The sequence below is a fragment of the Piliocolobus tephrosceles genome, chromosome 14 (genome assembly GCF_002776525.5).
Source record: "Piliocolobus tephrosceles isolate RC106 chromosome 14, ASM277652v3, whole genome shotgun sequence".
Lineage (NCBI taxonomy): Eukaryota > Metazoa > Chordata > Mammalia > Primates > Cercopithecidae > Piliocolobus > Piliocolobus tephrosceles.
In genome coordinates, this window is record NC_045447.1 from 15,331,326 (window position 1) to 15,353,630 (window position 22,305).

The 22,305-nt window shown below is 42.7% G+C and overlaps 1 protein-coding gene across 2 annotated transcripts in view; it reads left to right on the plus strand.

The window, feature by feature from the left end:
- The first annotated feature begins 551 nt into the window (after positions 1 to 551).
- The window catches only part of STRBP (spermatid perinuclear RNA binding protein), a 159,766-nt gene continuing 138,012 nt past the window's right edge, over positions 552 to 22,305 (plus strand). For both annotated transcript variants that reach the window (XM_023217191.1, XM_023217192.1), the window contains exon 1: positions 552 to 724. The gene's annotated coding sequence lies outside the window, so the exon portion shown is untranslated. The remainder of the gene's footprint in view (positions 725 to 22,305) is intronic.

Genomic DNA, 22,305 nt, shown 5'->3' on the forward strand with positions numbered 1-22,305 from the left:
ACAAGTCAAAGCCTACTGGCCTGCCCCTCCACCTCGGGAGGCAGAGCGACGCCTGCTCCGTTTGTGTGGCTGCTGGGGTTGGGGGGCACCCCGCACTGGGATGCGGGGCTCGGGGAGGGCGGCTCCCCGCCGCGGCTCGGCGCAGCTCCTAGGTTCGGAAGTTACGAAGTTTCCGTGCATTTCGCTAGCCTCCCAGCGCAGCTCGTCTCCGCTCCGCCGCAGTTACGCCGCTAGCGCAGCGGGACTCAGGTGCTGCAGCGGGCGGGGGCCTGGGGCCGGGAGGAAGGCGGGGACGCAGTTTACGTAACTCTCCGCTCGCAGGTGCATGCGGCCGCCGGCCGCAACTGCTCCCTGCGCGCTCCCAGGTGCGCAGTTGGCGCAGGCCGCGGCGCAGCACGGCGGCGGCGGGCGCTGGCCGGCGCTCTCAGGTGCGGCAGGGCGCGCGTGGAGGGGGCGCGCGGCGAACGACGGGGCGGGCTTTCCGTTCCCCAGCAGCCGCGGGGCCCGCCCCCTGGCCTGGCCAATGGGCGCGCTCGGCGGTGTCACGTGTTCACCGCCGCCGCTGCCGCCGCCGAAGCGGAGACCGGAGCCGCGAGCGCCACCAGGGCAGCAACCGCCGCAGCCGCCGCCGCTGGGCAGAGGAGCCAGAGACGCGAGCGGGCGAGGTGGCGGCGGCGGCGGAGCGGGAGCGGGTACCGGGCGCGGGCAGAGCGCGGCGGCGCGGGTAGGCTCCGGCGGCGGGGCGGGCGCCTGCGCGACGGGCCATCCCGGGCGGGCGGCGGTTAAGGCGGCGGTTGAGGCGGTTGGCGGAGCCGGCCCGGGCCCCGCATTGTTTGTTGTGCGTCCTTAGCAGCGGCGGCGGCGGCGGTGGCGGCCGAGGAGGAGAGCAGGGAGCAATCCCAGCCCCGCGGCTCCGGCATTGTGGCCGCCGCCGCCGCCGCCGTTGCGGTGCGCCGGCCGCTTCGGGCAAGGGCAGCGGGCAGCCTTCCTCACCTTCGCGGGGACGGGGTCCCGGCCAAGCAGGGGAGGGTGTGGGCAGGGTGGGGGGACGCGGTGCCGGGAGGTCTTCCGGGACGGAGGGCGAGGGGCTCGGGGCAGGTGTTGGAGGACATTAGGGGCAGGAGCTGGGGAGAGGCTTCGAGGGGCAGGCGGAGGGTGTGGGCAGATTTGGGGGTAAATAGGGTGCAGAGGGATCCGGCCCAATGGAGGAGGAGAGCCTTCAGGCAGGTTTGGGGGGCCCCCTGGGCCAGGCGAAAGCGAGATGGAGGACGTTCTGGCCGGTGGGGGGGCACTGTATTGTGGGGTTCAAGAGAGAGTGAGGGGGCCTTTGGGGAGGGCTGGGACGAGTGGGGTTGGAATGGAGGGAGAAGACTGGGGACTCGAGCAGAACTGGAAGGAGCACTGCGTGCCAGGAGCAGGGAGTGGGGCGGGTATTAGGAGGGCCACTGGGACGCTCGTGAAGGGGAACGATGGAGGGAGGGGGTCGGGGCAGGGGAAAGTGAGGGCAGGCAGGGAGCGCCTGAAAGGGAGGGAGGGAAGCCGGGTGCATAGGCGTCTGGGGTGATAGGGAAATGAAGGGTAGGCCCAGGGGCTCCAGGAGACCTGCGAGGGGTGTGAGGGAGTGTGTGACCAGGAGTATAGGGGAGACTGCAGGAAGGCGGAAGGGGGTTGACATGTGAGGATAAAAAGGCAGGTATCTGGTGCTCAGGGAAGAGGAGTGTGGGGTGGAAGGGGGAAGTTGATTGGGGCAGAGACTTGAGTTTGAAGGCTTGCAGAGAGAGATGGGGGCAGTAGGAGAAGGGTGATGGGGATGGAGAGCAGGAGGTGTGCGGCATTTAAAGGATTGTGGCAGAAGTGCGTGAAATGGAGGGCGTTTTTGCAGGAAGTATGGAAGAAGGTGGGAGCAGCAAGAGAGGGAACTTTGAGGTAGGACGGAGGGTGAGGGGTTCTTGGCAAGTGTTGGAGGACATTAGGGTCAGGAGTTGGGGGAGAGGGACAGGTGTGTGGGGTGGCATGGAATGTGTGAGGTGGAGGGCAAAAGGGGGTGGGGAAAGGGAAGTGTTCTTGCAGTGGCAGGTAAAGTGTGGGGACAAATGGAATGAAAGATTTCTGAGGCAGGAAGTGTGGAGAGGCTGGGGAGGAGGGAGGTGGAGGGGAGTGTGTGAGAAGGAAATCAGTAGAGGGGGACAACGGGATACACTGGAAGGGAAGGTGGACAGGTCTGGAGTACAGTAGGTGGAGGGAGGGAAGCACAGGTTTGGCCCACTGAGTTTTGTGCTGTAGGGAGAAGGGAGGTAGGGAGAAGGAAGGTGGACAGACTATTTTGGGGTAGAGAATGTAGAAGAATGCTTAATACCTATAGTGGAGTAAGAGAAAGGCAAGGTAGAGGTGTATGTGGACATGTCTGTAACTAGAAAGGCATAGGTGATGGATTGGAGTGGTGGTGGTGTAAGTAGGATGCCCAGGTTTAGGGCAGGAAATGACTTTAAGTTGGAGAGAGCTAGGAACACAGGTTGCTTGAGAGAGTATGGGAGATCCAAGGAGTGGGAGTATGGGGAGAGATTCGAACACTTTTTGAGTTTCGAGAGATGAAAGGAGCCAAGATTTTTAGGTCACTGAAAGTATAAGGAAGGGCAGGCAGAGTGCAGAAGTTGGAAAAATAACTAAATGGAGAGGATTAAATTCCATACTAAGAGAAACTGGAGATTGAAGGGTGGGGGGACCTGAATTCTGGAATGATATTAATGGAAAATGGAGGACATTAAACCCAGTGTCATATCTGAAAGTTTATACTCCTAGGGTCAGAGAGATCATTGAGCCTGCTTTTAATTCCAGAACCCAGTAAATGAGGAAGGGGTGAGGGTTAAGGGAGAGCTGAGTGCACATCCCCAAATTTGAAAGAGGTGTGTATTGAGTATCATCCTAGCATATTGGTTTGACGAGTGGACAGAAGAGCCACACAGGGTCATGAGGAGTGCACCAAGAATGAATGGAAATGGGATTGCAGCAGGTGCAGGGCAGATGTCTTTGTGAAACTGCAAGAGACCAGGCCCAGTAGCCAGTAGCATTTAAGGGCTATGTATAAGAGAGGGAGAAAGGGATACCTTGGTGCAGTGTCTCAGATATCCTGGTGCTTTCTGGGTAGTGGGTCAGTATTCAGGCATGGGGTGATGTAATATCTGAGTCCCATGCTGTAGGCAGACAGAAGTAATGTACACCTGGCTCCTAAAAGTGGCAGAATTGGAGCTTTCTGACTCTTTCAAGGTATGAATAACTGATCTGGATTGTTGACTTGTCCTCCCAAATAGTTCAGGTAAAATTTAGTTGGAGGCTTTTGGATTCTCTGGCATTTTGATTTGAGTTGGGAAGTGTAATGTTAGCTTTATTGAGGAAAGACACTTATGGGGTTGGGCGGACATATGGCCTTCATCTTGCCAAACACATGGGAAGTAACCTTTAGGGGTTTGAACACAGACACTTATTTCAGTGCAAGTCTCATTCACTGTTCTGTGGCTTGTGTTAGATTCTTAGGGATTTGAAAGGATTAAGCAAACTACTTTGAGACTGCTTCAGTAAGCAAGGTTTCCTAGAATCTTGGAAAATGACTTCCCTTTTGACAGTTGAAAATTAAGTCTTGTCAGATTTTGCTAAAAAATAAATTTCATCATGTTGCAGAAATAACTTCAATTATCAGTCTGTGGGCTTCACGTAATGTGTAGTGTGGTACCTAGTATGATTTCAAATAAAAGGTTCGCTTTGGTAGCTTGGGAGCTTTCTGGGTTGATTAGTTTTCTTCTTTTGTCGAGTTAGGAAGTATCTTAATGCAGCCATTGTATGTTTGAATAATAAGTTTGAGTGGAAGTGGGAATCTTGCCTAAACATAATGAGGGCGGAGCAGAACACCAAATTTTAAGTAATCGGAATCTGTTAATAAAAATATTAAAAAATAAACTGGAAGCAAATGATTTGTAAAATCCAAATTTGAAGTGTGTCATGGCAGCAAAAGAATGCTCTGAAGGCGTTGCTGTGAGATTTTATTTTTGGAGGGAAAAATTTTAAAAGTGTAATGTCCCTCCGATTGAAACTCTTTGAGTATTTTGAGATTTGATGCATGTATACAGTATAATTATAGGGAGCATGTCTGACCTCATTTGCTTTTTGGCAGAGAATTTGAGCAGTAGGATATAAGATGAATAGAATGAGCTTTGAAAATTCTCTCCAACATAGCCATTGTTTCCTCCTTGTATTTTTTAAGTCCATTGTGTTCCTTTTATTGACTTGAGGTGCGCACTACTTTCTTGCTCAGAATACTCAGTTCTGGCATAGTGTTCTGATTATATGCATTGTTCTGTGAAGTTCTATGAATTGGTACAATTTGTAGGCACTTTAGATATCCTAAGTTTATGAACCAAGGAAAGCAGGTTATTTAGGCTTTGTTGGCTGAATAGTTGGGTTCTGGTTTTATTTTCGCTGGTGACTTGCTGGACAAGATATTTAATCCCTTCGTGCTGGTTTATTCTCCAGAAACCTGACTCTATCCATCTCCTATGAGAATCAAGGTGGTTTACATAAAACAAGTTTAAGTCTTTCGGGAAGACTAGAACTATGTAAATATGGGGATAGATGTTATTTAGTACCTTTTTTCTCCCTTGTGGTTTTTAGACTGGTCAAATATTAGTACTTCATAATTTGCCATTAGGTGGATTAATTTGTGTGAAAGTTGAATAGAGATGAAACTTATGTGACTATCAGAGATGTCTGCAAATTGAAGTTTATTCATTCTTTGCTGTCTGCTTACCTTTCCAGTTTCTCAGGTAAGTATTAGTGCTGGTTTGAATTCTTCAGCCTGAGCAGAAGCTTGTGAGAATCATTGGATTCTAGCTATAGCTCAAGATTGTTTCTAAGCAGGAGTTTCCAGAGACAGAGTACTTCTTTGGCTCAGTGAATTCAATTCTTTTTTTTTGCTTTTTTTTTTTTGAGATGGAGTCTCACTCTGTTGCCAGGCTGGAGTGCAGTGGCACAATCTCGGCTCACTGCAAGCTCCGCCTCCCGGGTTCAAGTGATTCTTCTGCCCCAGCCTCCCAAATAGCTGGGACTATAGGCGCCCACCACCACGCCTGGCTAATTTTTTGTATTTTTAGTAGAGATGGGGTTTCACCATGTAGGCCAGGATGGTCTCGATCTCCTGACCTCGTGATCCGCCTGCCTCGGCATCCCAAAGTGCTGGGATTACAGGCGTGAGCCATTGCGCCGGGCCGAATTCAATTCTTATATCAGAAATAGTAAACATGATACATTTTCCTATGTATTTTGCAGAAAATTGATTACTGACTGAGTGACTGGAACAGAAAAATAGTGACATCAAGCTGCTAGTGGCATCAAGCTAGTGACATCAAGCTTCCTTCTTCTGATTTACTGAATATTCCTTCCTTTTTCAAGTTTTAGTTATCAGATAATTACCCATCACTTGGTATTTCCATATGCGTTGACAGGTTTTGCTCTATCTGAGGGGGAATGATTTTTAAATGCTTTCTTAATGTTGTGTTTGGTTTACAAGTTGTAAAGAGCCTTCCAGGTGCTGGTCATGATTGACACAGCAAAAATGTAAATAGCAAATTGCTTTTTTTTTTTTTTTTTTTAAGAGACAGAGTCTCGCTTTGTGGCCCAGGCTGGAGTGCAGTTGTGTGATCATAGCTCATTGTAACCTTGAACTCCAGAGCTCAAGTGATCCTCTCGCCTTAGAATCTCAAGTAGCTGGGACTACAGGCATGTGCCACCACATCTGGCTATTTTTTTACTCTTAGTAGAGACCAGGTCTCAAGGGCTTGTTGTGTTGCCCAGGCTGATCTTGGACTCCTGGGCTCAAGCGATCCTCCTGCCTCAGCATAGGTTGCTTTATTACACATTAATTTACCTCGAGCTTGGTAATACCCAGCTCCGACAGTGATCTTTCTTTGCTACGTGATCTACTCTAATAGTTTACTCTCTTAGGTAACATGCTTGGATGCTGTTACCCATTTTACTGCTTTTCTGTTTTCATTTGTTTTGCATAGGTCCTTTTATGGGAGATTGGTTGTTTTTCAAAATTCGTTTAGCTACAGAAACTGTTTCTGACTAGTAATTCTAAGAGGCTGGTGGATCAAGTCGAATTTTAGAAAACTTTACTGAGAGATGTAAGTTTGATGTATGTATCAGTTAAAGTAGAAATAAAGTAAATAAGGCTAGATTAATGATGATATAATTAGGTGATTTGAGCCTGAAAGTTGTGTTAATCTTTAATATAGCTTTTAGTTCTTGCATTGAATAGTGAGGTGACCAAATGACCTGATTTGTAACTTTCATGTCTAATTTGAATTATTTCTTGTCCTAAGTGTCCATTAAGTGCATCCTATTTGAGAAGTATAGTGCCTGCCTCACAACAGACTCTCCACTTGTGCATATGGCTGAATGAAGCAGTCCTAAATTTTATTTGGTATTCAAATTCTCTTAACTTCTGACATAACTAGCACTGAGTAAAACATCTGCTTTCTTTAGTTAACTTTAGCATAACTTGAAAGGGTACAGTTGATTACATCAATAATAAAATCACAGTCTTGCATTGTGTGACTTCATGGTTCATTTCCACTTGAAAAGTGAGAATTCTGCAGCAGGTTGTGTAATAAATTCTGAGGCATTTTTGGGTCATGGGTAAGATGTAGTTTCTTACCGCACCTGCAGAATTTCCTGTTCGTTGCAGTTTTCCAGGTGCCACGATTTTCCACAATATCCTATTGGGCCGATCAGCATTTTGTTTATGATTTTAATTTAACCAATGTAGTGCTGTTGACATATAGTGACTGGTAATTGTCCTAAAGGGCTCTGTCTAGATTTTTTTCTTACCATGCTTGTTTCAGTATGCCATTATTAAGCCTGTTTTGCCAGTTAATTCAGCAAGCATAAATTGACATTTAGGCTCAACGGCATGTTTTGTGCCAGACCTAAGATTTCTTAGTATGCCTCGATAATACTGGTTTGAGTAAAAAATAGATTCTTCTCTAGATATATTGGCCCTCAATGTGAAAATGGAGTTTATAACTGGTTACTTATGTTTAGTCAGCCTAAATGGAAATCAGTACAGTTTAAGACAGCTAGGCAGTGACCTAATAAATAAGCGGTTGGTTTGCAAAAGTTAAGATGGAGGCAGTTCATTTTTAAGATGTTTATAGTTCAAGTAAATCTGAAACTCATTAAACATTGCATATAATCATTGGCTTCTGTACAGCTTAGGCAACCTAAATTTTAACCTAATGAAGTTTTGTATACTGGATAACTCTTGAGTTAAATAACTGTAACTCACAAAGCTAGTGAACTCGAGGGGAAAAGTGTTGCAGTTTTGATGGTTAAAAGCTGGGGAGAATAAAATCTCAAGCCTTTAGTGTGAATATTTTCAGTTGTTTTTGAAGTAAGCTGTGAATGAGCTTATAATGCCAAGGTTAGCATGGAAGGACAGATATCAAACATCGTGATGAGGCTTTTAAAAACACGGTATCTTGGGCCGGGCGCGGTGGCTCAAGCCTGTAATCCCAGCACTTTGGGAGGCCGAGACGGGCGGATCACGAGGTCAGGAGATGGACACCATCCTGGCTAATACGGTGAAACCCCGTCTCTACTAAAAAATACAAAAAACTAGCCGGGCGAGGTGGCGGGCGCCTGTAGTCCCAGCTACTCGGGAGGCTGAGGCAGGAGAATGGTGTAAACCCGAGAGGCAGAGCTTGCAGTGAGCTGAGATCCGGCCACTGCACTCCAGCCTGGGCGACAGAGCAAGACTCCGTCTCAAAAAAAAAAAAAAAAAAAAAAAAAAAAACACGGTATCTTAAAAATAAGTACTAATTGCGATTTTTTTGATCTGCCAGTTTCGTGGTAAATGTTGTAGAACTATACAAAATTGACTTTTGAAGTTGGTCAGCCTTATCGTTCTTTTATTTCTAGAGCTCAGAGTTGTATACCTGAACTTTGGTCCCTGTGATGGCTGTATAGTGTAGGTGAACAGTGGAATATTACATTTAGGGAAATGGAGGCACAAGGAGTTCACTTTAGAGCAGAGATTGGCAGACTATCAGATCACTCACAAGTTGCATATCAAATTCATGTTAGTTTCTGAATTTGGCAAGGAAGATTGATGGCTGAGCAAATTTGAAATCTGCCTCTTTTAATCAAGCTGTTGAGTACAAGTCTTTTCATGGACTGAATGGGATAGTGCTTCGTCCTCCTAGGAAGCTCGGAGTCCCAGGATTATGGGGTAGTAATGAATCTGAGAAAAAGTACTGGCACTGGGTGGAGTATGGGGATGCCCACAGTGCCTGGTGTGCAACCTTAATTGCTGTATTAGAAGAATGTTTTTGTTACTAAAAGACTTAGCTGTGAGATCTGATTCTATTTACTAGTTGTAGATCTCTCTCCTTAAGTCTGAAATAGGAATAATACTCCTAACTTACAGAGTTGTATTGAAGATTAAATTTCCATATAGCCATCAATCAGCTTCACCAATTATCAACATTTTGCTGCTCAGCCCTCACTCACAATTGCATTTTACTATTTTTTTTTTTTTTGCTAGAGAATTTACAGCAAATCTTAGACATCATATACTTTGATCCATAAACACTTCAGTATGTATTTCTGACTGATAAGAACCAAAAAAACCACATAACCACAACATTATTTTAACTCCCTAAATTAACAGTAATTCCTTATCTTCTACTCAGAAGGACGTGGATTTAAAACATAGCTCTTAGAAACCACTTACCAGCTTTGTGAGTTAAGCATATTATTTACTCTCTCAGAGCTTCTGGTTCCTTATCTGTAACATAAAGATAATACCTCATGAAGTTATTTTGTGCTTAAATGAAATAACATATAAAATGTTGAACACAGAGGTTTGTGGCAAGTGGTCCAGCCTCTCATCTGAGCCTCCTGTGACATGTGAATTAGAATTATGAACTTCTCTCCTCCCTTCTTTAGTATCACAAAGAGTAACAGTACTCTGGAATTATTGCCCACGAGCCTAGTGAAATTTCTCTTCATTGGGCTATTTGACTCGTCTAGTGAAATTCTATTAACAGCTGAAATGATGTCTCTGTCTCTTCTGCAACATCATTATTCCCCTGTCTACTGGCTCATTCCAGTTGGCACACACATACTATATTTCATCTATTTTTTTAAACAACCATTTCTTGACCACAGTGCCTTTTTTAGCTGCTACCCAATTTCTCTGCTTCCCTTTACAGCAAAACTTTTTGAAAGAGTTGTTTCGTCTGTTCATCTTTAGTTCCCATGTTCTCTCCTGAAACCACTCTAGTGAAATTTTTAACCCCACCACTCTACTGAAACTGTAACTGTGAAAACTATGAAGTTTAATTCTTATTTGACCTATTAGCCGTGTTTGGCACAAATGGGTACCTCCTTTTGTGAAATACTTTCTGCTTTGGTTTCTAGGATACCAGACTACTTACCGGTTTTTCTACCTACTTGGCTTCATAGTTTCTTTTTGGTTCTTCCCTACACCTACCTCTTAATATTGGACTGCCCCATGGGATCTCTGTTTGTTTTTTTTTTTTTTTTGAGATAGAGTTTCACTCTTGTCGCCCAGGCTGGAGTGCAATGGCGTGATCTTGGCTTACCGCAACCTCCACCTCCCGGGTTCAAGCGATTCTCCTGCCTCAGCCTCTTGAGTATCTGGGATTACAGGCATGCGCCACCACACCCAGCTAATTTTTTGTATTTTTTTAGTAAAGACGGGGTTTCTCCATGTTTGCCAGGCTGGTCTCGAACTCCGGACCTCAGGTGATCCACCCGCGTCGGCCTCCCAAAGTGCTAGAATTACAGGTATGAGCCACCGTGTCCCGCCCCTCTGGTCGTTATTCTCATTTCCTTGGTGCTGTCACCCATTCTCATGGCTTTAAATGCATGTGATGATGACTCTCAAAGTTTCTTTTTTTTTTTTTTTTTGAGTCGGAATTTCATTCTTGTTGCCCAGGCTGGAGTGCAATGGTGCAGTCTTGGCTCACTGAGCCTCCACCTTCTGGGTTCAAGTGATTCTCCTACCTCAGCCTCCCAAGTAGCTGGGATTACAGGTACGCCACCACACCCAGCTAATTTTTTTTTTTTTTTTTTTTTTTGAGACAGAGTCTCGCTCTGTCGCCCAGGCTGGAATGCAGTGACCGGATCTCAGCTCACTGCAAGCTCCGCCTCCCGGGTTTACGCCATTCTCCTGCCTCAGCCTCTGGAGTAGCTGGGACTACAGGCGCCCGCCACCACGCCCGGCTAGTTTTTTGTATTTTTTAGTAGAGGCGGGGTTTCACCGTGTTAGCCAGGATGGTCTCGATCTCCTGAACTCGTGATCCACCCGTCTCGGCCTCCCAAAGTGCTAGGATTACAGGCTTGAGCCACCGCACCCAGCCCTGCTAATTTTTTTGTAGTTTTTAGTAGAGACAGGGTTTCACCAGGCTGGTCTTGAACTCCTGACCTCAAGTGATCCACCTGCCTTGGCTTCCCAAAGTGCTGGAATTACAGGTGTGAGCCATTGCGACTGGCCACCTCTCAAATTTTTATCTCTAGCCTGGAACTCCAGGCTTGTATATGCTACTGCCTACCTGACATCTCCTCTTATATCTTTTATCCTTATTTCAAATTGGACTAACTTACCATGTCTCCTCTTCCCCTTGCCCCTTTTATAATCTTCCATATCTCAGTAAATAGCAGCTTCATCTTTCCATTTTCTCAGGTCAAAATGTGGAGACATTCTTGACTCTTTCCTCACACATCATATCTGATCCCTTAGGAAATCTTACCAGCCCTGTTTAAAATATATCCAGAATCTGACCACTTCTCATCACTTTCACTGGCGTAAGCCTACATTACCTTCTCCAAGTTTTTGCAGTAATCCCCTGCCTTATTTTTTTGCCCTTTCCTCCTTATAGTCTATTCTTTTTTTTTTTTTTTTTTTTCTTCTTTTGAGACGGAGTCTTGCTCTGTCGCCCGAGCTGGAGTGCAGTGGCCAGATCTCAGCTCACTGCAAGCTCCGCCTCCCGGGTTTACGCCATTCTCCTGCCTCAGCCTCCAGAGTAGCTGGGACTACAGGCGCCCGCCACCTCGCCCGGCTAGTTTTTTGTATTTTTAGTAGAGACGGGGTTTCACCGCGTTAGCCAGGATGGTCTCGATCTCCTGACCTCGTGATCCGCCCGTCTCGGCCTCCCAAAGTGCTGGGATTACAGGCTTGAGCCACCGCGCCCGGCCTATAGTCTATTCTTAATACAGTAACAAGAATGATCCTTCAAAAAAAAAGTAAGTCAGATTTTGTCTTCTCTGGTCAAAACCCTCTAGTGATTGCCCATAATACAGTAACAAGAATGATCCTTCAAAAAAAAGTAAGTCAGATTTTGTCTTCTCTGGTCAAAACCCTCTAGTGATTGCCCATCTTGCTTAGAGTAAAACACAAAGTCCTATCAAGTCCTTCTGTAATTGAATGCCTTCTTGGCTGTCTGATCTCATCTTCTCTTACTCTTCTTTTTGCTTACTCCATTCTAGCCACAATGGTCTTCTTACGAATTTTTTTTTTTTTTTTGAGACAGAGTCTCGCTCTGTCACCCAGTCTGGAGTGCAGTGGTGCGATCTTGGCTCACTGCAAGCTCCACCTCCCGGGTTCACGCCATTCTCCTGCCTCAGCCTCCCGAATAGCTGGGACTGCAGGCGCCCGCCACCACGCCCAGCTAATTTTTTTGTAGTTTTAGTAGAGATGGCGTTTCACTGTGTTAGGGGTTAGCCAGGATGGTCTCGATCTCCTGACCTCGTGATTCACCCACCTCGGCCTCCCAAAGGGCTGGGGTTACAGTCATGAACCACCCTGTCCGTCCTTCTTGCGGATTCTTTAACATTCCAGGCATATTTCTGTCTCAGGTCCTTTGCACTTGTTGTTTACCCTGTCCAGAATGCAGTTTTTCAGACATTTGCTTGGCTCCATCTTATCTTTCATTTTCAGTGAGGCCTTCTCTTAACCACCCTATTAAAATGGCAGCTCTTCCATTTCTGGTTCTCCCTACCCAACCTTTCCCATCTTCTTTTTCTCCATGCCACTTTAAACCATTTCACTTATGATATATTTTGCTTATATTGTTTATTGCCTTTTTTTCTCCATGAAAGCAAGGATTTTTGTTGGTTTTGTTTTCTGTAGATTTCAAGCCCCTAGTAGAATAGTGCCTGGCATTTAGTAGGAACCTGAGTATTTGAATGAATTATTTTATTAATTGTAGTCTATTACTTGGAAAAGGTTTAATTTTTTAAAGTTTTAATTTCAGTTTTTCTTTGGAGTATTATGCACCTTGAAGTCTTTTTGCTGTATTTCTGTTTTTCTTCGTGAGTATCCTTATTAGTTTATTCATCTTGAGTCCTTATTAAGCACTGTGCTAGTTGCCTTGGGATATACAAAGATATCAATATAATAATTATATACAATTTTATAAATAAATATAGAATATATAAATAAAATTATGCATAATAAAAATATATATCTTTTATATAATTTATATATTTAAAAAATTATTATTTTTTGAGACAGGGTCTTATTCTGTTGCCCAGGCTGAAGTGCAGTGGTGTGATCACGGCTCACTGTAGCCTCAACCTCCTAGGCTCAACCAATCCTACCACCTCAGTCTGCTGAGTAGCTAGGACTACAGACATATGCCACCATGCCTGGCTAATTCAAAAAAAAAAAAAAATTATTTTGTAGAGATAAGTCTTGCTATGCTGCCCAGGTTGGTCTTGAACTGCTGGGCTCAAGCCATCCTCCTGCCTGGGTATCCCAAAGCCCTGGGATTACAGTCATGAGCCGCTGTGCCCAGCCAGAGATAAAGTATTCATAGACCCTGACTTTTATACTTTTATGAGCTTACAGTCTATTAGGGGAGTTGATAATATGATGCGTGTGTGTGTTTGTGTGTTTTAAAAAGGTAAGTACCCAAGAGAGAGTGGTCCGGAATTTAGAAGAACAAGAAATTATTTCTAGTGGAGGGGAATAATGGCGGGACTTCAGTGAGGGTGTGTGTAGTGTATAGTATGAGCCACGGAAAACAAGTAGAACTGGATTATGAGAAAATGGAAAAGAGAATTCCATATGGAGGGAATAGCATTAGCAAAATAAGAGTGCTCAAGATTTGTATGGGAAATAACAAATGGTTCATGGGATATGTGAAAGGAATTAGTAGAGTGTAAGTTTGGAGAGGAATGTTGGAGCCACTGATAGAAGGATTTGAATGCAGGAATCAGGAATTTAAGCCTTACTGTTTGAAAGCTCCAGTGATGAAGGACATTATTAGGACTATATTTATGAGTTTGACAACTTTATGTGGAAAGACAGACTGAAATAAATATAACTGGTCCTCGAATAATGTTTCATTCAATGTCGTTTCATTATAATATTGATGGAAAAAAAAAAAAGATTCCTGGCCAGAGCCACTGTCTACATGGAGTTTTCACGTTCTCCCCATGTCTGTGTGGGTTTTCTCTGGGTACTCTTGTTTCCTCCATATCTGAAGGATGCGCAGTTTAGGTTAATTGGTCTGTCTAAGTGGTCCCAGGATGAGTGAGTGAAGGTGTGTGTGGGAGTGTGCGCTGTGACGGAATGGTGTTCTGTCTAGGATTGGTGCCCACCTTGTGCCCTGAGCTGATGGGATAGGCTCTGGCCACCTGCAGTCTTGAACTGGAATAATTAAGTAGTCATCTTGTTTTTTATTAACCTTTCTTACATGTATGTATAGTTCACATTTATTTCAGTGTTCAATATTAGAAGCATTTTGGTTTTTATTTAGAAGTTTGGTGATGTTTTTGTGACAAGAAGAACTTAACTGCTGTATATATCAATTAGCCTATGATAAATTGGTTTAATTATATGTTATTTCCCCTAATGTCACAGTTTCTAAGAACGTATCAAGTACATTAAGTGACAACTAACTGTACACTGATTAAAATGCTACTGTAATGATTTGGGGGAAAAAGCGATAAAGGTAGTGGAAATAGGTATAGGTGGTGGAAGTAGGTATATATATAATCTCAGCGTTTTGGGACACCAAGGCAGGAGGATCGCTTGAGCTCAGGAGTTGGAGACCAACCTGGACAACATAGTGAGACCACATCTTTATAGAAAAAAAGTAGCTGGGTGTGGTGGTGCTTGCCTGTAGTCTCAGTTACTTGGGAGCCTGAGGTTGGAGGATTGCTTGAACCCAAGAGGTTGAAGCTGTAGTGAGCTGTGATCATGCCACTGCACTCCACTCTAGGCAACAGAGCAAGACTAGCAAAAAAAAAAAAAAAAAAAAAACAAAAACAGAGCAAGACTGGCAAAAAAACAAACAGAAAACAGAAAGAAAGGATGTCTTGGAACTGTTGCAACTTGGTAACTACTGGATGTGAGGGCTGAGCAACAAGCCTGACAACTACAGGGTTTCAAGCCAGTTGATAGGCTGGGGTTCCCTCGATGTAAGCAGGAACCTAAGAGAAATGAGATCAGGAGGAAAATTTCATTTAGTTTTGGTATAACGTTTGCAGGTGTGATGGTTGTATACAGGTGGTGATGATTCTGATAAAAAAGTTAGTGATCTCTTTAGAAAGGATGTGCATCTGTTGCTTTCGTGCCTTCATTTTGATATAGCTAACTCCCAGAAAGAGAAGTAAGACTCAATTGCTGAATCTATTGCTGGCATCAGAATCTAGATAATTGATTTGGAAAACTTTGACACAGCACCTGAATTTTTCTTTTCATCTGTAAGTAGCTCAACCCTTTTCACTAAGTGTGTTAGATAAGTTGCTCTGGTTGTAAAAACACTTCATGTATTCTCAGAAGCTTGATACAACTTACATCCTTTGAACTCTCCTTTACTGCTGTGTCATTGGCTATGGATATCTAAGCAGTGCCTTTCTTACCTCTTTGAAGAAAACACATGAGCAGATGAGTGTTCCCAACTAGTAACCTTGATCACCTTGAGATCAAGGCAGTGTTTATTTGAATTAAAAGGTTTGCATGATCTTGCCATACCATACTCCTGTTATTCCCCTTAGGACTTAGAGCCACATTGGAAGAGGACAAGGCTTTTAACCTAATTAATGGTAGTTAAGGTGTTAGTTGCCAAAACATTTTTTTAACAGCCTTTTTAACATTTAACAAAATACTGGAAGATATCAGAGGATGTAGCTTTCTGTGCCAGGCAGATTAAAGAACAGTGTAAGTTTCTTTTAGATTTATAGCACTTTCACAGCCTTGTAGCAGGAGGTGTTTTTAACCCAAAGATTATTTATAGGCAAAAAAATTATTTGCAAAATAATGATAATTGTGTACACTTTTTATTTATAGGCTAATGATGTATGATATTTACATTTTTATATTTAATGCATTTTTTAATAGTTGAAAAAAAGACATGAGTTTGTTTAAAACTTGCAGTTTACCAGCTACGTTTAGAAGGGTGACCTTGAGCTTACCACATTAGTCATCTCTTTATTGTCTTTTTTCTTTGCCCTTAGATAATATTGTCAGTGAATGTTATTTTGACACTCATTATGGAGCCTTTTGTTTTCCATTAAACAGGAGTCAGTAGGACCCAACTGTCCTGAAATGAGAAAATTTTCCTATTTAGTATAATTTATATTTTTCACCTCACTGGAGGTGTGATGGCTTTTAGTTTGTCAGATTTGGAGTGTATTGTAAATTTTTTTTAAATCTGGGCAATTTTATTTCACATAATTGGTTTGCTAAGAATATAAAGTCTTACCCTTGTGAGAAACCTGTGAGATCGTTTTAGTCCTGCTTTGTTGCAGAGAGGTTAAAGCACTAGTTGAAAATCACACTCCCAACTAGTGGCAGAGTTGGGGCAAGAGATATATTTCTTTTTTCTTTTTTCTTTTTTTTTGGAGATGGAGTCTCACTCTGTCGCCCAGGCTGGAGTGCAGTGGCGCGATCTGGGCTCACTGCAAGCTCCACCTCCCGGGTTCACGCCATTCTGCCTCAGCCTCCCAAGTAGCTGGGACTACAGGTGTCCACCACCACGCCCGGCTAAGTTTTTGTATTTTTAGTAGAGATGGAGTTTCACCATGTTAGCCAGGGTGGTCTCAATCTCCTGATCGGCAAGAGGTAGATTTCTTGACCTTCAGTCTTGGGCTCCTTTAACCATGTCAGGCTGCTGTTTAGAAATGTGTACCAGGAAATCTTAAATAAATGTAGCTGAGTTGGTCACTAACCTGCTTAGTTGGTTGGTCATTATTGGATGTTATTACTAACACCTAATGTTCAATAGGAATAATTAAGATTTTTTTCCACCTTGTTCCTTCTGAAAACATTTTTAAAAAAGGCTAACCATTTAAAACTGAACGATTCAGTGGCATTTCATTCACAATGTTGAGCAACCACCACTTTATGTAGTTCCAGAACATTTTCATCACTTCAAAAGAAAACCCCTTACCCATTATGCAGTTTGAAAAGTTTTTAAGCAATTAGAATAAAAAGCTCTGCTGTGACAAGTAAGGTCGACTAGGGCAAGTTTGTATTACAGCTCACTCCTAGTGCTTTGTTGCCCACTTCTGATTTGCCAGTGAGAAACAGAGACTCCTTCTTATGCTATTTAATAGTGATATATTACAAACAGCAACATCAAAAAAGAATGTGTTAGGCACATAATGAATAATAATGCTGATAGCAGACATGCGTTATGCATATTATTGTTAATCTTCACACTAGCCTTTCAAAGTGGTTACTGTATTTCTGATGAGAAAATGAAGGCTTGTTCACTAATTCTAGAATCACTTAGCTGATAAGTAGCCAATCTGGGATTCAAATCCGTATCTATTTGGCTAGAAAAGTTGGGTGCTCTTGTCACTAAATTTGGGAATGAGCAGGCAGAAAGACACACATGGAAGGAATCATCTTGTTTGAGGGATTCAGTACTCTCTTAGCAGTACAGTGTGTAAGGGAAGGGGATTTGAGTTTGTTAGTCCTGTTGGTGTTTGTGTATTAGTTGCCACTTTCTCCTGACCCGCTGTGATCTATCTGTATGCAAAGGAGGAAAAACAAAATAGGAAATAATCTTTGGAACTCTTTATAGACATTATCATAAACAATTAGAAGAAATTGCAATGTAGCTTCTGAAATTTGTTCTTAGAAATTATCTATTTCTTTTTTTGTGTGTTTTTGAGATGGAGTCTCACTCTGTCACCCAAGCTAGAGTGCTGGAGTGCAGTGGCACGATCTCGTCTCGTTGCAAGCTCAGCCTCCTGGGTTCACGCCATTCTTCTGCCTCAGCCTCCCAAGCAGCTGGGACTACAGGCGCCCGCCACTATGCCTGGCTGATTTTTTTGTGTTTTTTAGTAGAGACGCGGTTTCACTGTGTTAGCCAGGATGGTCTCGATTCCCTGACCTCGTGTCCACTCACCTTGGCCCCCCAGAGTGCTGGGATTACAGACGTGAGCCACTGTGCCCGGGCTTTTTCTTCTCCTGTAATGAGTCTTTATATGATTTTATTTTAAAGTCGTAAACTGATGTGCTTGAGTTGTTAATGATTAGTCTTAGCAGTATTGGGACTTGATTGATTTCCCATTTTAAGATCCTTTTAAAAAATCGTGATTCAATTCCAGTGAAGCATAACTCAAGTTGTGTGTATTGAATACTTCTGTAATGACATTTTTGCCCCTATTAAAACATTTTATTTTAGCTTTTTTAAAGTTTGAAAGAAATTTTGGTAGACCAGTTGTCAGTCATTCCTTTGAATGCCCCTGGTAAGTCACCTCATAAACCTTGTCATTTTTCTACTGTGTTTTGGCCTGAATCATGTTACTTCCCTTTCAGTAATAGGCCCTGGGGTAATATGTTCCAATATGCTGGCTTTGGGTAAAAAGGATGGTATCATGTAAAATACAGCTCTCTGGCTACTTTGAACAAAGAGATTTTTTTAAGGTTCTGTGAGCATGACAAGAATATAAGGTATAGCAATAGCGGCCATCTACAAATGTCTTGAATGTGTGTATTGATAGTTATCCAAAGAAGTACAGATTTTTGACAGTGACCTTGTGACTTTTTCGAATATCTAAATACTAGGTACTTCCATAAATGGATTTTAAGCTTTTAAAAACTTAATGTTTTATAATGCCCTTGTAACTTGGCTCAAATATTACACATTGCTTTTCTGTTTTGACCTAGTGGTGACATTTCATTCTCTCTGGAACCAGCAAAAATGTGCCGTGAAGAGTACAGGCTTTGGAGTTGGTCAGATTTGTTTTCAAGTCTTTGTCACTTACTAGCTGTAAGACCTTTCCTCTTTTAAAATGAATATCTTATGTCACAACTCTGTAGAGTTAGAGGTGATGTCTCTAAAGGGCTCAGCATAGTATCTAGCACATAGTGAATTGTGTTCAAATGGTCGGTATTATAGGAAGAAGTGTAAATTTTGATAGCCTAGCCAACATCATTGCAAATATAGTAAAACCTCATCTGTATACTGTCCTGCAATCAGCACATTTCTTCTTGGATTTGTGTTTTGTTTGTGTGTTGAAGTGCCATGTGTCAGTTTCGACCATTTCCTGCAACTTTTCCTTTTTCTCAGAAATGCTTGGCAAAAACCTTCTTTGGTTATTGTATAATTTAGCTTAAAAAAAAAAAAAAAAAAAAGGTGGGGCTATGCAAGCTAATGATGAGGCATTTGCTCCCTCATAGCAATCCTTTTCAGTTAGGTATTCCTGTGTAGCATGCTAACAGATGCTTACCACCCTTAGAGATGTCAGATGGCCGAATGCCTAAGCTTATGTCAAAGAAGGGAGCTTTTGTTATCTGGAATGAAAAGTATACAATGCCTACTAAATGCTTATAGTGTATTTCATGATGATTGTTAATGTTAAAGCATGAAAAGTCGTATCTTAGCCTAACAGTTTTATTCATTACTTCCCCATTATTTGCATTGTTTCTCTTGTTCTGTTTAGAAAGACATACAAAAGGCCTTTTACACTATTAACTGTATGGTTGAGGTTGTGATGAATTGCAATCTAAGAATATTAGCTATGGAGGGGACTTTGGAGGTCAGCTATACTAACCCTCTTATCTTGTACATGAAAAAGCTGGCTGAGAGAAGTTGTGACTCACTCAAGGACATAGAAAGTAAGTGACAGGTTTGATTTCCAATCTGGTATTATGAAGGTTACCTGGTAAAGTGGAGAGAGCACTGGACTTTGGAGTCACATAGGCCTGATTTTGAGTCCTCATTCCACCATTTATTAACTGTGTGACCTTTGGCAAGTAAATCTGAGTCAGTTTCCTGCTCCGTGTTACTTTGCGGGGTCTTGAGGATTATGGGATAATGTAAGTAAAGCACAGAGCCTGGCATTTGCGATGGGCTCAGTAAGTGCTGTCTGTTCTCTTGTACTATTTTTCTTTGAGAGAGAGAGAGAGAGAAAGAGAACAAAAAAAGAAACAGAAACAGACAAAGAGGGTCTCTCTCTCCATTGCCCAGGCTGGAGTGCAGTGGTATGATCATGGCTCATTGCAGCCTCGAACTCCTAGAGTTCAAGTGGTCTGCCTGCCTCAGCCTCACAAGTAGCTAGGATTACAGGATTACCAGACCTGGCTAATAAAAAAATTTTTTTTTTTTTTTTAATAGAAATGGGGTCTCGTTATGTCACCCTGGTCTTGAACTCCTGGCTACAAGCCATCCTCCTGCTTCAGTCTCTCCAAGTGTTGGGATTATAAGTGTGAGCCACTGTAGCCAGCCCTGCTTTCCTTTAAAACAGATCATATAGCTAAGTGATTACTCGTTATGAAATGGGAATTAAAGAGAATGGTTGATGTTTTTGCTAAAACCTTTCACTGAAAATCTGTTGTTCATTGGGGGATTGCTCACTGCAAAATGAGTGCAAAACATTTGTCAAGAGCTTAGTGACCACTGCTCCAAGTTGTACAGTGTTGACATGGTTCAGTCCTGAAAAATGTCTGCATTTCCCTAGTGAAATGGATAGAAAACCTAGCATTGGGAACACCAAATCAACCTACATATAGTTAGGTCAGCAGTTCTCAAAAAAAAAATTTTTTTTTTTTTTAACTCTAGACCCTTTTACAATCTTAAACATTATTGGGGACCCCAGCGATCTCGTTTATGTGAGTTGTGTCTGTTGGTATTTATCAGAAATTATATCTGATAAACATTTAAATATTTTAAAATGCTAATAAGCTATTATATGTTAACACAAGTGATATATTTTTAGTGAAAAGTATCTTTTCCAAGACAGAAGAAAACTAGTGAGAAGACTAGCATTGTTTTACATTTTCGTAATTCTCACTAACGCCTAGCTTACTAGAAGACAACTGAGTTCGGATAGCTGCTTCTGCATTGTCTGTTTTAATATGTTCTTGATGAAGTATATGAAGAAAAAAATCTGCCTTCACACAGATATGTAGCTGGAAAAGGGAGAAATATTTTAATAGCTTTTTCAGATAATTTTGGATATTCTTCTTTGATACTACACCAAAACTTGACAAATGATAGTATCTTGATAGAATCTGAAACCAGATCAGTGAACATTTTGTGTCCTGTTACATTAAAATCCACTGGTCTTTGCATTTTGATTGGATCTTTTATCTATACATGATTTTATAACATTATGCATTGGCCATTGGAAAATATTTATTCATTGAATTATGTTGGTCTTCCAAATGTGACCTATTTCATTATGTTCCATCTTCAACGTTATGTAGCCTCTGGGAAACTCTGTACTCTGGAAAGAATGAGAGTGGAAAAGAAACATAATGCCTTCATACTACTTGGAAAATAGCTTTGGCCTTGTAGACCCCTGAAAGGGTCTTGAGGACCTCCAGGGGTTCCTAAACCACACTTGGAGAACTGCAAAGTTAGAAAAATTGGTAAATTAAAAGGAGTGACTCAATTGCTTTATTTTTTTAATTAAAAATAATTTAAAAACAGGTTTAAAAAAATAATTTTTATTTGGAGACAGGGTCTTGCTGTGCCACCCAGGCTGAAGTGCAGTGGTGCAATGATACCTCACTATAGCCCTGAACTCCTGGGCTCAAGTGATCCTCCCACTCCACCCTCGTCGGTGGCTGGGACTACAGGCATATACAATCATGCCCAGCTAACTTTTTAATTTTTTGTACAGATGGAGTCTTGCTGTGTTGCCCTGGCTGGTCTGAAGCTCCTGGCTTCAAGTGATCCTCTTGCCTCAGCCTTCCAAAGCGTGTTTTATTTTTTTGAGACAGGGTCTCACACTCTTGCCCAGGCTGGGGTGCAGTGGCATGATCACAGCTCACTGCAGCCTTGATCTCCTGGGCTCAAGTGATCCTCCCACCTCAGCCTCCCAAGTAGCTGGGACTACAGGTGCACACCACCTTGCCTGGCTAATTAAAACATTTTTGTGTGTGTGGAACTGGGGTCTCACTGTGACCTGCAGTCTCCAACTCCTGAGCTTAAGTGATCCTCCTGTCTCAGCCTCCCAAGGTGTTGGGATTACAGGTGAGAGCCACGTGGCTCGGCCTGCAGCCTTAATAATAGATAATCTGGAAATGACTATGAAATGGATTGCTGTATAAGCCTTAGTCTTAGAAACCATCTTATTCCTTGAGGTAAAGAGCTGCCTAATTTTGAAATGCAGTGAATTGGTCATTAAATGTTTGAGTATTTTTTGTAGACAAAGCAGTGTATTAGGTACTACTAAAGATATGAATTATGAAAAAAAGGTTCCTTCTTTTTAGTAGTTTATAGTCTAGCTGAAGGGGTAAGACATATAACTTTGTAAAATATGACTAATGCAAGTTCTATATAACAGGGTGACATACAAGGAGAGAGGAAGCCATTCTTTGTTATGGGGAAGTACAGTGCTCGTTCAGGTAATCATTACATCAGGTTATACTGGAGAATTAATATTGAATAATTATGTTAGGCTTACAAAATTATGTTGCAATTTATATTTTTATTCTCACATTGTTACCCTATTTTTATAGGTTTATGTAGTTTCCAGTATTTTTACAGGTTTTTATTTGCCTTAAAAAAATAATTAGGCTGGGCGCGGTGGCTCATGCCTGTAATCCCACCACTTTGGGAGGCCGAGGTGGGTGGAACACAAGGTCAGGAGTTCAAGACTAGCCTGGCCAGCATGGTAAAACTAAAAATTTTAGAAAAACAAAATCAAAACCAAAAAACTGGGCATGGTGGCATGTGCCTGTAATCCCAGCTGCTCGGGAGCCCGAGGCAGGAGAATTGTTTGAACCCAGGAGGCAGAGGTTGCAGTGAGCCGAGATCG